This window comes from Lygodium microphyllum, chromosome 30 (genome assembly GCF_053477565.2).
Source record: "Lygodium microphyllum isolate KBCC chromosome 30, Lygodium_microphyllum_v1.1.10, whole genome shotgun sequence".
Lineage (NCBI taxonomy): Eukaryota > Viridiplantae > Streptophyta > Polypodiopsida > Schizaeales > Lygodiaceae > Lygodium > Lygodium microphyllum.
The window spans coordinates 119,526,995-119,542,069 of record NC_141164.1 but is presented as its reverse complement, the minus strand read 5'-3'; the positions used below and the strand labels follow the sequence as shown (position 1 = coordinate 119,542,069).

The following is a 15,075-nucleotide window of genomic DNA, read 5'->3' as shown; positions in this document are numbered from 1 at the left end:
AACACGTAGTATGCAGATTGAGGAAGAGACTTTTTGGCCTTAAGGAGGTATCTAGGGAATGGTACCACAAGCTTGATGCTTTTATGCATTCATATGGATATTTGCATAGTGATATGGATTCGTCTTTATACATTAAGAAGGGTTGTGATGGTAGCCTTATGATTTTGATCCTCTATGTGGATGATGTGTTGATTGCTAAGAGTACTCTGGTGAGCTGGATGCCTTGAAAGGTTAGGTCAAGAAGAGTTTTGAGATGAAGGACATGGGATGGGCCTCACGTATTCTTGGTATGTGCATTATACATGATTGTTCTAAGGGGCTCCTCATTAGGGCCAAAAACGCTTCAAAAAGGGCACTTGTAAGAAAATGATTAAGTTGCTAATTAATTGAGATTTTGGAAGAATGAAAACGCAAAATTTGGTTGCTCAGATGTGATTAATGAGAGAATATTGAATTCATCAAAGAGCTGAGCCATTAATTGTCCCTCAAATTTAATTTATGTCAGTGTCACCTTTTCGACTGTTTTTTGTCTTGGAACTTGGGAGAATTTGTATTTTCGAGAAATGTCGACCTATAACGCGATTTGTCTACTCCCGCATCGTCTTTTCACACACTCTTTCTCCATTCTCTTTTGCCATTCTCTTCTTTGTGCTCACTTTCTTATCACTGCTATCCTTGAGCTACTAAAATGTTTAGCAACACCTCTGCAAGTGATACAAATGCGAGCACATGCAAATACAAACTTACCATCCAACTAGATCCAATTTATTCATCTTGGAGAAGTATACATCGTCGAGTACTAACAGATGAGATGGAGGCCAACAGATTGCGAACTCAAGGAAAGAAACATATAGATTTGTGGGTAGATGGAAATATTTATCCAAAGGATCCTTCAACAGGTAAACCTCCTAATTTTTTTAATATTCATGACTACGTGAGATATGTTGGGGAAGGTTATAATGGGATGCTTGGGTATTGTAAAAGCTTATACTCTGCATCTTACACATACATGGCTCAGATGAATGAAATGAGAAAAGCATTATTTATTGCACAGACAAGCATTTCGGAGCTTACAAATAAGATTGACGTTTTGGAAAATGCTAATAATTCATTACAAGATAAGTTAGCACATTTAAAGAAAACTCCAATAGGATTAAGAGAGAGAAAGAGACCATTAAAAATATAACTAACTTGTGTGAGAGAGCAAAGAAAAGAAGATTGAATCTTGCAAAAAATTATGTCTCCAACATGTCGGGTATAAATATTCGAGAGAGTGAGGAGAGAATCAATTTTTTAAAAGAGACCATGAATAATAATGATATTTTGAGGATTCTTAGGTCACCTCAAAATATGGATTTGAGAGGCCGAACTCTCAAATAATTAGTGAAGGACTTAAAGGACACAGTAAAACCAAATGAAATTGTAGAGACATGTGATACTGTGGGCATTAGTCGAAAAGGTTATTGGGCTATCTCAAGATTATGGTTTAAAAATCTAAAATGTAATAGAATAACTACATTTGGGTTACCTCGAGCCCTAGGAGTATCAGTTGCAAGGACTGCCATGAATTGTAAGATTCCACAAGTTTTCGGGGAATACATTCATATTGAAGAAGCTATGCCATATGAAAAGACAAAAAGAAAATCTAGTTTTGAATACAATGTATTTAACAATATATGGGTTGATCTAAGAAGAGTACAGATTGCAATGGTTCACATGTATAGACTCACGTTAGAGGAATGTCACGGTGTTTTAAAGTTTGTCTTGAAGTTAGATGAAGCACAGATTCAAAAAGGACAAAAGATGGAAAGAGTCAACATTTGCATCATGAACAGGGCATTGGAATACAGCAATGGTGGGGATCAAGCACCAGTGCATAAGTTCCAATCTGAGATGGAGATTTGGTGGGTTGGTGCAGCTCAGGTACCAATTGAGAATCATGAAACACTGAAATGGTTGTTTACTCATACAGGTATTCCAAACATTATTAAGTCTCAAAGTGAAGGAGAAATGTTGGTTGTTGATGGGATTGGTAATTTTAATGTGGAATGGCACATGAGTGCTAACTTGAAAACTATCAAATGTATGCTTGGAATATGTAATGGGACAAATGCAAAATATCCTTGTATTTATTGCATGGAAAGTGTTGGGTCTAAAAATTGGAGCAACTTGCGCCCTGTAAGAAGAGCCCCAACTAGAGACTCTATAGATCTAATTTTTTTTAAAAAAGGAAGATATATGGGATCCAATTCTTTCAATTTCTCTTACTAATGTTCATATATGTACTTTGCATGCAGAGATTAGAATTATTGATAAACTTCTCAGGTTGCATCTTGACTATGCATACTCAATTAAGCCTTTATCTTTATCGAATGAGTGTATTGACAAATGTGAGGCATTACTCTCCAAAATGGGTTTTCATGGAGGTTAAGTTCATTTAAGAAAAGATCCAACGCTTTTAGGGAAAACAAGAGATGTCTTGGCTGATGTCTCAACGGGAGGCTCAAAAGCTAGAAGTTTTTTAGGTAACCATGTAGGAAAATATGTGAGCATTACTTGGGAGCATTGGAGAGAGCTGTGTGGGATAACGACAAACGTTGCAACCACACCACGACTTGCATTTCTAAGGATGGAGGTTTCGAGACATGTTGATGTCTTCCTAAAGCTCCTCAAGCAATAAACGAAAATGTACACGTATCTAGAAGAGTTCAAATGTTTGATTACAAATCTTGTTCAGGAAATAAAGGAGGCATGGGGAGAAAAAGATATCACTTTTTATTTGGTAAGAGAGAATATTTAATCCAAGCTTTCTTCAATAAAATTTCCATTGGCAGAAACTGATTGTTACTCTTATGAATTTGCAGCATATCCTTCATATCCATGGGCCTTACTTTGTGGAGGAGCAAGGCCCCCTCGCAACTTATAGTGGCCAAGGCATGGAAAAATCTCACTATCAAGCATGTACAAGTTTTTTTTGAAGCACAAGACATGGAGGTGGAGTTACAAAAAGCAATGCTCTTGAGGAGCTATTCAATTGGTTTTTTCGACGACAGCTTCAAAGAATGAATACTTCAACTTAAGAATTCATAGTATTTTTTGACGACAACTTCAAAGAATAAATACTTCAACTTGAGAATTCAAGAAAGGAAAGTACAAAGCTAGCTCTCAGGAGCCTTTACATCATCCTCCCTTTTCGGGATATTTCCTCTATAATGCAGAAATTTTTTTCTCTTGTAGCCAACTATTGATTTTATATCAGTTCGATTTGCTGCCAAAGCATAAGATGAGAGGGCCAGAAAGTATCCTGCTCTAGAAGCAGAGAAACCAGGACCATAACCAAAAATCCTAATTGCCGCAGTCTTCTCCAAAAGCATCACCTTGTGTGCATTGTATTGTAACCTAGAGAAACCAAGTAGCCTTGTAAGTGCCTTAATACATAGTATAGGTCATGTTGCTTCCTCTGAGAAGATGTTATGAAAAACCAAGAAAACATGCGGATCAATCCTTGCTAAGTAATGGCCAAGTGCAACATCTTTATGTGAACTAATACCAACTCTTGTCCCTTTATCCTGTCCCAAGAAGTTATCAATTAAATCTTCAATCTCCAACTGTAAAAAAAGATAAATGTCAAATGAATGTTGAAATCAAACATATTAATGTATATACATCTTACAAAATTTGAGATAATAGTACCAATTGATTTTCATCATTTTCTAGCTTAGTTGGATTCCATATGTTAATTGATGATTGTGCCTCATTGGTATCTTCCAATTCTTTAACATATTGCGACTCTTCTCTTCCAAAATGGGAAATTCCAAGTCGGTCTTGAAGACTGTGGAATTCCTCTTCAGTAATCCCATACTCTTCCTCAGCATTCTTTGCCTTACGAAAACAAAGAGAAAGGGCATCCCCTACTTCAATAAACTTGCCGTCCGTAATTTCAGTGTCAAGTTTAAGTAACTCTTCCTTCAATTCATTTTCGACGTCAACAATGCCATTTGCAACATCAAAAGACTCTGCAATGATGGCTAAATAATAATCCTCCCTAAGATTGAAGAGCCTTTGAATGTCTGTTGCATTCTTTGTCCTTGATAGGGAAAGTTGGAAGTGAAGCAACAGTATAAAAAGAAGAGTCACAAACAAGATCTGCATTTGCATGGTTTTCTTCAATAATGGTCTTAGCTTTGAATTGGGCAACATCTAGTTTGCCAGCAATATTTGCTTCTTGCTCAAGGTCCAAACATTCCTCTGCATCCTTATCATTTGCTACCTCGTTCAAAAGGCGAAAGCTGGAACATTTTGGACCTTCTAATTGTTTCTCATCAAATTTCACAGGATATTTAACAAGAGAAAATGTAATGAATGCAGCTGTTTTGGACATAAGCCTACATTTCCTAGAATGAGCAGAACAAAATAAATCTGAGGTACAAAACCGGTGTCGTAGATTTCGTGTAAGGGCTGCTGAACACGGAGTTTAAGTTGCAACAAGGAAAGAGACTAACAAGAAGAAATTGAAATTTTGATGCCAAATTTCACTATATTCCTTGTCAAGTGAGTTACATGAGGTCCATGTTTAGAAAAAGCTGTAGTAACTCATATCCAACTTTACATTCAGATGTTCGAGTTCAGTTTTGCCATTGGCACATAGACTTGTTAAATTCTGCTGGGTAATAATTCCTGTGAACAAAATTTCAGGATTCCATACAAAGTCAAAACAAAGGAGTTCTGTAGGCAGCAACCCCTATGTACATAAAACAATAGAGTTCTGTGGGCAGCAAAAGATGTGGGCCTTGCCAAGCACAAATGAGGAACAATTTGTCAGCCAAGCACAAATGAGGAACAATTTGTCAGCCAAGCACAAATGAGGAACAATTTGTCAGCCAAGCACAAATGAGGAATAATTTGTTTGTATCGTGCAAGAGCCTGTTCAAACCCTTGACAAGGTTGCTGGTCTGGGTAAAAACTGGAAATGTTGCGATCATGTGTTGTCACATCTCCAAAGCCAAAGCAAGGTATTAAATTGTCTTCATCAAAAGGTGAGAGTGTTCTGCCAATAATAGATAACGCTTGCTCATAAGGATTCTGAATATTGGGAACCATAGCATGTAGGCTTCTTCCATTGAAAGACTTTTTTCCCGTCCATTCATTGCTTTTGGTAAAATCAACACCTACAATCAGATTTGATGATTCAAGGCCAGTTGCTCTCAGAGCATGTGTCACCTGTTCAAGACTGTTGTACTTATCATCAATGTGTGAAAACTGTCTATTAAAACTTTTTGTAACTTGTGGAGAGTCTCAATGAGTCCATTCCTGGGATGAAAATGAAACTGAGCGAGAAATTCTGGAGCCTTCAACAGAAAAATCTAAAAGGAGGTAGTCCACATGTCGGATGACCTGGAGCGATGTTCGGGAGGAGATTCACTTGTCATGTCTGAGAAGACTTGTGTTCTGGGTGCATCATGGCGATAAGGAAAATCTCAGAACCTTCTTGTACGGATAGAAGCATCAGGACATGGTGGAGATACCCGTCCTGAGGGCCATTACTTGAAGCCATGGAAGCAAACACATTAATGTCCAAGATATTAAAATACAGGAATTCAGAGCCTAATTCTTAGAGGCAAGTTGCTCCAAAGGTGTTGGCAGCAGGACATTCCATGGGCTCTCATAATGCCCGAGGTTTTGTTGCTCCATTAATAGAAAATCCTGCAATTTATGGGGTCTGATGGGCGTGAACCTGTTAACCTCTCAAGCAATCAGCCAAGTTGGCTATTTGGGAATCGCATCCGACATCATCGGCTCCTGGGCTGATGTTATGAGTCGTATCACATGGGACGGGTGAGAAAAACCTCGAGTCTTCTGACCATGGGCTTTCACTCTCTCAATCGGGAATCTTGTGGGAAGAAGAAGAATCCTTCAGTAAGCTTCGATGTAGTAAGGCCTCACACCGTTGTGTCAAGCAGGAAGGCTGCGACAGTTTGAAGCAGCGCTAACAAAAAGACTGCGTTTCTAGCTTCAAATTTGATGACAGGAACGACGCCACGATCTCCTCTTCTTCAATCTGGACTAATGAATTGTTGCACGTGCTTGAACTTGTTATGATCCTCCTAAGCTTCTTCTGCTGGTTCTTTTTCTTCTTTAGGTTCGATCTGCATCCCTTCCTTCTGCTTCATCTTTAGAGTTCCTCCTCCTAGTCCGCTATCATCCGTTACCCTCAGAGTCAGCAGCGTCTTTTGCCTCGGAGTTTTTCTGCCATCAATGTCCTTTACGATGATGAAAACACAATCTCTGAGCTCCATTCTCCAAAGTTGCAGTCATGTTCTCTAAGCTTTTATCAAACTTCGTTATCCTCCTCATCTCCTCTCTATCGCTATTAGGACGCCACAGAATAGTCCCTCTTGATAGACGTCCAGTCGGAATTAGTCTCCCCTTCTCCTCTTTTAGCTGAGCAAAAAAAAAACTCCTATTTGACAAGAATAACTCTAGTTTCTTTACACCAACAGGAGATCTATGCACAAACTTTGATTTTGGCCTTGAGGACTGGGTGGCAAAATGCTCTCTTGGTGCTTTACTAGTGCTGTCAATAGCCCCATTGAAGGATTCCTGAGAGTCCTTGAGAGATGGTTCAGAACTTGCTTATTGATGACTGAAGAAGCCGCTGAGCCTGAGTTTTCGCATCCTTTTAGAATGATATCACTAATATGTATCTTACTCGCTTAAGCAGCTTTTGAGAGACTTCCTTCAACTCTATTTCATGGGAACTATTGAATTTAGATGATCGGCTTCCACAAAGCTTCCTTTGATTCCACAATTCCCTGCACTTTTCTTAGAGATCATCATTGAAATTATCAGCTTGATAATGTCCTTTGGCATCAGTTTTTCATATTTTTCTAACACACACACATCATGTATACAAATAGAAACACACACACACACTAGCGGAATCTATACATTGGATGCGGGTACTGAAAGGATGGATTATCGTAATGCATCAATCACACACAATGAATCACACGCGGAAAAATAACACAAATGCACAACAAAAAAAATGGAGGTGTATACGGCTCTGATGCGCAGCAGCATGACATCCACCCCCTCTAAACCTGCGCATCCTCCAGATGAGCCAACTATCCAGGATCATTCAAGTCCACAAACAGGTTGAGTCCTTCATCAGTTTCTAGTAGACTTGTTTCTCCATCAGCTTCATCATCCATATTCTCTGCTTCTTCCGCTTGACTTTCTTCTACCTGCTCTTCTTCTGCCAATGCTTCAAGTGAATATTCTTCATCTTCTCTTCTCTTGAAAATCTTGACCCGTTTTCTAGCAATGGGCACCCTCAATACTATTCCATCTAATTCAGCCAACTCATAGGTACCATTGTCAAAAACCTGTTTCACCTCATACGGTCCAAACCATCTTTGAACCATTTTTCTCATGCTACTATGCTGATTCTCTAGACTACTGTCGTAGACTAGAACCCAATCTCCTTCTTTTATGGCTCTAGGCCTTAAGCGATGCCTCAAATCAAACTTGTCCTTATTTCTGAGTTGGGTTGCCTTCAAACGATCAACTGCTAGCTGCACATCTTCTGTTCTTGTCTCTAGTTGATGAATTCGAAGAGCTAGAAGCTCCTCCCTTGATAATTTCTCTTGCCATGGAAGAGCACTCCACGTGAAGCACAGATTTCTGTAGGCATGACAGGCTTTTGCCCATACATCAACTCTGCAGGCATATATCCAGTAGTCACGCTATGTGTAGAGCGGTCTGCCCACAATGCAAAAGGTAGTAATCTCGGCCAATCTCCAATCCGACCTCTACAAGCTTTTGCCAATGCTTTAACTATCGGCGGATGTCCTCTTTCGCTCTTGCCATTTTCCTCTGGATTATAGGCAGTAGTAAGAGTCAACTTAATCCCAAGCCGTGAGAAAAATTCTCTAGCTTCATCTGCATCTAGCTCTCCATGATCAGCTGTAATCTTGCCTATACATCCATACCTGCAAAATATTTCTTCCAACAAGAATTTACATACTGTAGTGGTGGTCTTTGTCCGCAAAGATCTGCCTTCAACATAGTTTGTAAGATCCTCCCTAGCCAAGACAAGATATCTCATCTGCCAAAGTCCCACTGGCAAAGTAACCAAGTCTACCACCCTTTTATAATGCATACATAGTGGATAGGTCGGATGCAACTCATCACGATACCACACTAAAGAGTAAAGCTGGCAGTCCTTGCAAGTCTCCACAAAGTGGGAAACATCTTTATACATCCCTTTCCACCAGTATCTTTCTTTGATTTTCTCATAGGTAGCCCACACACCTCTATGACCAGCCCATGAACTCTCATGAAATTCTCGCATAATCTGTATCTGCATCGCTACTTCACAAACTACTCTCAAGGGTAAGCCGCCTCTCTTCTTTGGATGCTTCCAAAGAAAACCATCTTTCAAGAAATACCCATAAGCCTTCCTTTTGATTTTCTTGAATTCATCATCTGTCCAATCAGCTCTTCGAGTCAATGAACTTAGATACTGTCCAATTTGCAGCCACTCATCAACATAGAATTCTTCAATAAAGGCTTCAACAGTAGATGCATGACAATCATGAACAAGGACAGAAGCTGCAAACTCTGTCTCATCATCTTTTGCAAGCATTGACTCCTCATCCTCATATCTCGCTCTAGATAGCATGTCAGCAACTGGATTATCTTTCCCTGCTATGTGTCGAAATTCTGGATTCAATGATTTGATGTAGGTAATCCACCGAAGCATCGCTATATCTGGAGTCGAACAGCTAGTAATCATGCCAAGAAAAGGCAAACAATCTGTTTCCACAACAACTGAAGCTCCAATAAAATACCCTTTATCACACTTCAGTGCAGTGACTACTCCCCACAATTCTCTTTTAATCTGCGGATATCTCCTCTGTTGCTCATTAAGAACTTTAGCTCCAAAGCGGATTGCATATCTATTTCCATCAACATCATCCTGTCCCACTGCCCAACCTATGCCAATAGGGCTAGTATCAACTGTCAACATGATTGGCCGTCCACATGCTGCCAACACCTTTGGAGCAACTTGCCTCTAAGAATTAGGCTCTGAATTCCTGTATTTTAATATCTTGGACATTAATGTGTTTGCTTCCATGGCTTCAAATAATGGCCCTCAGGATGGGTATCTCCACCATGTCCTGATGCTTCTATCTGTACAAGAAGGTTCTGAGATTTTACTTATCGCCACGATGCACCCAGAACACAAGCCTTCTCAGACATGACAAGTGAATCTCCTCCCGAACATCGCTCCAGGTCATCCAACATGTGGACTACCTCCTTTTAGATTTTTCTGTTGAAGGCTCCAGAATTTCTCGCTCAGGTTCATTTTCATCCCAAGAATGGACTCATTGAGACTCTCCACAAGTTACAAAAAGTTTTAATAGGCAGTTTTCACGCATTGATGATGAGTACAACAGTCTTGAACAGGTGACACATGCTCTGAGAGCAACTTGCCTTGAATCATCAAATCTAACACTCCATGGGCTCTCATAATGCCCGAGGTTTTGTTGCTCCATTAATAGAAAATCCTGCAATTTATGGGGTCTGATGGGCCTGAACCTGTTAACCTCTCAAGCAATCAGCCAAGTTGGCTATTTGGGAATCGCATTCGACATCATCGGCTCCTGGGCTGATGTTCTGAGTCGTATCACATGGGACGGGTGAGAAAAACCTCGAGTCTTCTGACCATGGGCTTTCACTCTCTCAATTGTGAAGCTTGTGGGAAGAAGAAGAATCCTTCAGTAAGCTTTGATGTAGTAAGGCCTCACACCGTTGTGTCAAGCAGGAAGGCTACGACAGTTTGAAGCAGCGCTAACAAAAAGACTGCGTTACTAGCTTCAAATTTGATGACAGGAATGATGCCACGATCTCCTCTTCTTCAATCTGGACTAATGAATTGTTGCCCGTGCTTGAACTTGTTATGATCCTCCTAAGCTTCTTCTGCTGGTTCTTTTTCTTCTTTAGGTTTGATCTGCATCCCTTCCTTCTGCTTCGTCTTTAGAGTTCCTCCTCCTAGTCCGCTATCATTCGTTACCCTCAGAGTCAGCAGCGTCTTTTGCCTCGGAGTTTTTCTGCCATCAATGTCCTTTACGATGACGAAAACACAATCTCTGAGCTCCATCCTCCGAAGTTGCAGTCATGTTCTCTGAGCTTTTATCAAACTTCGTTATCCTCCTCATCTCCTCTCTATCGCTATTAGGATGCCATAGAATAGTCCCTCTTGATAGACGTCCAGTCGGAATTAGTCTCCCCTTCTCCTCTTTTAGCTGAGCAAAAAAAAAAAACTCCTATTTGACAAGAATAACTCTAGTTTCTTTACACCAACAGGAGATCTACGCACAAACTTTGATTTTGGCCTTGAGGACTGGGTGGCAAAATGCTCTCTCGGTGCTTCACTAGTGCTGTCAATAGCCCCATTGAAGGATTCCTGAGAGTCCTTGAGAGATGGTTCAGACCTTGCTTATTGATGACTGAAGAAGCTGCTGAGCCTGAGTTTTCGCATCCTTTTAGAATGATATCACTAATATGTACCTTACTCGCTTAAGCAGCTTTTGAGAGACTTCCTTCAACTCTATTTCATGGGAACTATTGAACTTAGATGATCGGCTTCCACAAAGCTTCCTTTGATTCCACAATTCCCTACACTTTTCTTAGAGATCATCATTGAAATTATCAGCTTGATAATGTCCTTTGGCATTAGTTTTTCATATTTTTCTAACACACACACATCATGTATACAAATAGAAACACACACACACACTAGCGGAATATATACATTGGATGCGGGTACTGAAAGGACGGATTATCATAATGCATCAATCACACACAATGAATCACAGCGGAAAAATAACACAAATGCACAACAAAAAAAATGGAGGTGTATACGGCTCGGATGCGCAACAGCATGACACCGGTCAAGAGAATGAGATGTACACTTTCTTGAAAACGAAGCCTTCTCTGAAGGTGAGCTCTCAATAGGTATGTGAACATATTCCTTTGCATCCTTTTCAACCATTGGAAATGCAAGACTTTCAAACTCAGCAAACTCCTCCAAGAAAAACTTCTTACATGAGTTCAATACATCGTCAATATCCCAGTCAGGGTTGAAAATATCCTTTGCAGTTCCGTAATAAGATAACTCCATGTCATTCTGAAGAAGAAAGTCTAGGAGCCTTTCAGATGGAGAAACCTCTATGATCTAAGACAATCCAGAAACCCTCAATGGTGACTTGCCTTTGATTGGAGACTTCTTAGGCATTCCCACACTTGTTGCTGAACAAGGGAAGGAAGTTGTGGGAAATTCAAGGGAGAAGGCAGCACAACCAAAAGCTCTTGTTGACCCTGATGACAATCTTCTTCTTTTTTTAGAAGGGGTTACCTGCTCTTGGGAGCCTACAACATCCTTAGGCTCAGACATGAGTGAAAGTACGATACTGTGCAAAAGTGTGCAACCACTTCACGAGCGATGACTTCTTGCTTCGTATTTGCTAATTGACGATACGACGCGAATTTGGCCAAGCGACCTCAAGAACAATATCTCCTCGCTTCGTATTAAGGGGTAAACAAAATCGTGCAAATTCACATAAGAAACACTGAAAGTGGACCTCAACTCTAAACAAGCTTGTAAATTTGTAAAAAATTTCATAAATTCCTGACAACCGTGTTTATATAGAGTGAAAAATATTTGCCACGTGCGATGCCATGTAGACAGCCATGTGGATAGCCCGTGCAAAACCTAGCCAATTAAACATTGCCAAGTGTCATGGACCCCGCAGTTATAAAAGATCGATTGTAGCTTACATCGCTCACTTTTCAAATCCAGAGCGCGAATACACAGCCACATCGAGATCAACTTCGCCCTATATCGGTCACCGCAATTACGGCGCGAGGAGTTGTTTTTTAAACCTGCACTTAAACATAGTCACACCGTATCAGTCACCGCAAATACGGCATGAGTAGGTGCTTTTTAAACATGCGCTTCATTGTTTTCGCGCCGTATCGTTCACCACAAATATGGTGCGAGAGGTTTCTTTTTAAAACTTCGTTTTGATGCATTCGCGTCGTATTAGTTAAACCATGCTTTAGCCTATTGCAAATACGACGCGAAGATTAGAATTTTTGACCCACTGTTTATCGCTATCGCGCCGTATTGGTCATCCACAAATACGGCGCGAGGAGCTTCACTTCAAACCCGGGCTTTTTTGCCTATCGCACTGTATTTGTTATTTCTCTTTGGGTTACTTATGGTTTTTTAATATTCTAACTAGTCTCGTTTTTTACTCATAGTTTTTAAATGTTCTAACAAGTCTCATTTTTCTGTAGGTTCATGGCTAGGACAAAGCAGACTGCAAGGGAGGTGTATTTAGACAGCAAAGAGAGTGATGAGGAGACAAGACTTTCAGCTTCTCAATCTTTCCATCCTGAGATCCCACCTACCCCTGGTTTCCCTCAAATCTCACCTACTCCTGGTTGCCCTCAGTCTCTTGCCATGGAATCTAAACAATCTAGTGCAGAGACAATGTCTTCTCTTGCCCAAAGTAAGCTTCATCATGTAGAGTCCTACCCTACAACAACTGCTAAGTTTTCAACCTCCCTTGGAGCCCCTATTCAACAGACAGAGCAACCTGGACCCTCTTATTCCCATGGAGAAGAAGACCCTTCCAAGCCGAAGAGAAAGAGAAAGCCTAGATTTTTTTATGTTCAGAAATGTTTAAGTGAGATAAGGAAGGCATAAAGAGCTACATAGCATGTGATTCCAAAGACAACATTTATTAGGGTTGTCAAAGATATTTATTTTAGATTATCAAGGGTGTCCACTGAAGTTGGCATGCAAAAAAAATGGTAGCTTGCAGTCATTCTTTGCCTTCAGAAGGCTGCTGAAGACTTCGTTATTGATTTTATGAATGATGGTTACATTGCTGCTGCTCACACTCATAGAATGACTTTGATGAACAAAGACTTTAGTATGGTTAGCAGAATCAGGTATAGGTTCGACAAGGTATTGAGGCCCTTGCCCACTACTGATAAAAAAGCATTTGAGATCCTTAACGTTCCTCCAAAATTGTCTAGGAGAGCGAAATGACCAGTGATTGAGGACGTGACACATTTACACCATGCAAAGACCACCTCTGAACAAGTGTCTACCTATCAAGAACCTAAAGAAGTTGCCCATAAAAAACGACCACAAGAGACTATCGAGTCAGAGGATGAAGTTTGCAAGAGAAAAATTGATGTCCTTGGTCCTGTCAATCTGAAGAGAATGGATGAGGTATATAGGCAAATGGTATTGAATGTCTCTTGCACTTCTTCAGAAGACTATCTTAGTATTTCCCCTGAGGACAAAGGAATGTTTGTTCAGAAAGATATTCATTTGTCAGATTCAGTAGTCTTTTGTTGCATAAGGTAAGGATTTTTTGCTCAAATTTTTTTAATTGAATGATAGTGTTATTTTGTTCATTGCAATTGACATTCATTTGGTTTTGCTTTTGGTTTTAGGGTGTTGATTTCTTCTCTTAGCCAAGAAATCTCTAAAACTATATTTATCGTTGATCCACTGTTATCAGTGGAATTGTTTTCAAAATCTCCTTCAAACATAGAAATATTTTTCAGATCGTTTGATCCAATTACAAACTACCATTTTTTTTTTCCTTACGTTGAAAGGTATGCAATTTTGCAAAGGGTTTAATGTATACTTCTTTATGTATACTTCTTTATAGTATGCATTTCTTACTAACATTTTACTTTGCAGAGGACATTGGAGCTTAATATATATTGATATTTTCACTCGAGAAATTATCCTTATGAACTCTCTTAGGGGTATCCATGGTCAAGCAAAAATGTGCGTTGAATACAAATCCTCACTTTTTGGTTTATTGTTTATTTTATTTATTGTCCTTTTTTTATAACATGTTTCCATTGATAGTGCTGGGAGGTTGGTGGTAACCTTTTTGGATACTACATATGAGGATATTGCTGATCCTCAAAAACCATATAGTTTTCTCTTACAAGAAGTACCCTTACAAAATGATGCGTATTCTTGTGGATGGAGAGTAATTTCGAATGTTTGTAGGATAATAGATTCAAAGATTCTCAAGATAGATGGGGTTAATGTAAGCATCTTTCACATTCTGTTTTGAGCAACGTTATTAGATTTTAAGCAACAACATTATTATCAAATTTTATAATCATTCTATTTCTTTGTTTTTACTCCCTACAAGTACGAACTATCACTCACCTTACAACTTATTACAATTTTCCTTGCAATGCAAAGATTACCCCGATTCATACACATGGTGGATAAGAGAGAGATGTATTGAGGATAGGGCAATTATGCCAGTAGACCCCGACTCTCCTCCACATAAATCCTTAACTAAGAGTAAGGAAAAAGGCAAGTCATCTGGAAAGACAAGTAAGGCAAGCTCCACAAAGATAGAAATGCCAACACTTTCTCATCCATCTTCTCATCTACCCCCTTAAGAGAAGAGGGCCCCTGTCCAAGTTAAATTCTTCAACCAACAAAAAAAAAAAGCCACTGCAACTGCAAGATCTATCTTTTCAAAAAGTGACGAAGAAGTTACAATGATGAAAGAAGACAAATAGATACAAATGGCAAGATCTTTGTATATCTACAATTCTGTAACTCTTCATTCAATGAAAAGCTTTTTATCCAATGTAATGTTTTCAATTTTATGGCTCGAAGCTTACAATTGAAGGAGGCAAGCAACTCATACAAGAGAAAAAGCGTTCACTCTTTTTCCTACTACTTTGCCGTTTACTTTGAACTTATATTCTAGGGATGTATAGTTTAGCATCTCCAAGGTATCCCTTACATCTTTAAGATTTCAATTGGAAGTGATATTTATTTCCTTGTCTATAACTTGCACCTTAAGATTGAAGGGCATGCAATCTGTATATCTGAATCCAAGGGAATCCACGTGCCTAGTTTAAGTTTGCATCTCCTATAATCAAAACCTAAAGCAAGAGTTTGCCGTGCTATATTATAACATAGAGACAAGGATTGGGGGCATACAA

The 15,075-nt window shown here is 39.5% G+C and overlaps 1 pseudogene; it reads right to left on the bottom strand.

Annotated features, from left to right (window-relative positions):
• Window positions 1–15,075, bottom strand: part of LOC148010284 (uncharacterized) — a 79,896-nt pseudogene that overhangs the window by 6,916 nt on the left and 57,905 nt on the right.